Below are 2914 nucleotides of genomic sequence, written 5' to 3'. Positions count from 1 at the left end.
TCAGAGCCTTTGCACCTCACCTATTCGCTCTGCTCTTCCCCCAGGTAGCTATATCACTGGTTTACTCTAATATCACCTTTACAGCAGCGTCTGCTTCATAATCCCACCTCACACTGGTGCTCCTTTGCTCCATGTTACTTTTCATTATAAAACAAACTATATATATATAGTATATATAATACTTTAAAATTTATTTTGTATAATTTATGTCTCTCTCAGGGAGAGGGGAGGGCTTCTTCTGAATTTGTTAACAGCTATGGCACATGTGCCCACAACAGTGCTTAACATATAGTAGTACTATTGGTTGAATAAATGGGTTGAGATATAATGAAAGAGTCATTACTTCATGCACCCATGCTTTGCACTCAATTTCACTTGCATACTTTTTATAACACTAAAATCAATCTTACCATGATTATTAAGAAAGTGGACCTTTATTCTAATTCCACTTTTATGAGAAAAAAGTAAATGATGAAAAAAAAAGCATTATTAAGAATACATTTGTAAAAAAGTATCAACATTTCCATAGAATAAACACAAATTCATCTGGATTCAGATGTAAATCACTTAGCTCTAAAATATGGAACCAGTGCTCATTTGTTCTTCCTCCTCTGGGAAGCCTTCATTCCTATCACTTTCCTACCAACTGCTGAGCTCTCAGAGTCAGTTCACTTTCAGCTTCCCACCATCCACTCTGTGCTTCATACCTGCTGCACTTGTCACACTAAATTTTATTTGCAATAGCCCCTTTCAGCAAATAAACTACTTGATGGCAAGGATCTTAAGGTTAAGAAATGTTAGGGGCACCTGGGTGGCTCCGTCGGTTAAGCATCTGACTTCAGCTCAGGTCATGATCTCATGGTTTGTGAATTCAAGCTCTACATCAGGCTCCACACTGGCAGTGCAGAGATGGTTAGAGAGTCACTGTCTCACCTCGCCCATCTCTCCCCCTCCCCCACTCATGCATGCTTATGTTCTCTAGCCATCTATCTCAAAATAAATGGCAAAAAAAAATTTTTTAAGGTAAATTATGTGTTCTAATTGCCTAGCCTAGCACCAGGCATAAAGAATTTTAATAAAGGTTCATTGAGTTGAATGTAAATGAGTTGATTTTTGAAGTCATAGATTTGAAGTCTTCAGAATTGTGAATTATCAAAGAAATGCTAAGTTGAGTTGATTATACTAGCCAGTTATAGATATATAATAGATATAATGGATAATCTATATCTATATAGACGTACATCTAGATGTATAGACATAGATATTTTGAAAAGAGTTTCACTGACTATCTTGAAACCACAGAGTCGATCTGGTTCAGGAGCTCAGACACCATTTTCTGAACAATCTGAAATTTAGTAGACTTAATCTTAGCCATGAATTTCTCTTCTTAAGGAAACTTTTGAGGAGGGGGAAGACAAGGGACAGGATCTGAGTTAGAAAGAAGTACAGCAAAAAGGTTAATAATTTTTTAAAAAGCATGCTGTAGGACTTCTTATGAGAAAGCAAAGATTAAACTTCCCAAGCACTTCACAGTTGGGATGACTTCACTGGGGCTATCAAAGTTTATACTTTGACAGAGATAGGATTCAATAAGAAGGCACATTTCAACTGAAAGTCAAGGATAACAGAAAAAAAAGAAATTTGAGTCCCAACTGCCTCCATTGGGGCCCAACCTTTATAATACTTTCCTAATTGTTTTTTCACTTTCAGACTCTTCCTCATAGACTATTTAAACTGTTTTCAAATTGATCTTCCTACTGCAGAGTTGCAACAATGTTTTTCCAATGCTCAAAAACCAAGCCACATTTCCTGAAAGACTCGATCTGAGCGTCTTTCAAAGCATGATCCTTTTATAATATGGTCTCAGTGCATATTTTCATCAGGATATTCCATGAAGCTTCTCTGCACACACAGCATGAGAACCACATTGGACTTGTTCATTTATTCCTCAGTCATACGCTACAAGCTTTCTGTGTCTTCCTTTCTATATTCAGCTTCCTTACATTACCTTTTATCAAACGTCTGACAGACTGATCGTCAGTTATCTTACACAGCCTTTCATGATCTCTCCCAGTCTGATGGGCTCCATCTCGCTTTTCTGACCCATCATGGAACTCTCCACCTCCCTAACAGGTGCCAGCTTAAACCATCATTGTACAAACATCTGTCTTATTCCTACTGTCTCATGCCACACCTGCCTGGTTTTGAAAATCTGACACTAAACTCTGGTTACTTTTATTTACTACAGGTAATAACATAGAATATTTTCTATAACATGTTCTCAATCAGTTTTTTTTTAATTTATTTATTTTGAGAGGCGGGGGAGAACATGAACAGGGGAGGGCAGAGAGAGAGAGAGTGAGAATCCCAAGCAGGATCCTCACTGCCAGCACAGAGCCCATCACAAGGCTCAGTCCCACAGAATGCCAGATCCCTACCTGAGCCAAAACCGAGAGTCAGCTGCTTAACCCACTGAGCCACCTCAGTCAGTGTTTCTTGATTTATAAGGTTGACTAAATATCATGAGAGACACTGGAAATCACAACTGTTGATCTTCTCAGTAGCCAAAACCTAGTTTAGGTTCCTCAAGAAGTTTTCCAAAGATTTTTACAGGGATCTATAAGAAGACAATGGTATCTTGGTTTTTTTGTTTTTTGTTTTTTTCATTCTCGAACCCCTTACAATACAGATAGTGGGGCTGCAGGGAGGGGCTGGAAAACCCCTCACAGAGCACTGGACTAGGGAAAAGGAGATATTCTGGACATTGTCATCTAGTTAATCTGAGTTTCATCTGGAAGATGAATGGTGTAGATTAAATATCTTTAATTTTTCTAACACTAAATCTTAACAATTTAAATAACACCATGCTATAATCTGGAAGAAAGAAGTCACCACTCAGTTATGCTCAGTGTCA

This window comes from Suricata suricatta, chromosome 2 (assembly GCF_006229205.1).
Source record: "Suricata suricatta isolate VVHF042 chromosome 2, meerkat_22Aug2017_6uvM2_HiC, whole genome shotgun sequence".
Taxonomy (NCBI): Eukaryota; Metazoa; Chordata; class Mammalia; order Carnivora; family Herpestidae; genus Suricata; species Suricata suricatta.
Note: the sequence above shows the minus strand (reverse complement) of the source record.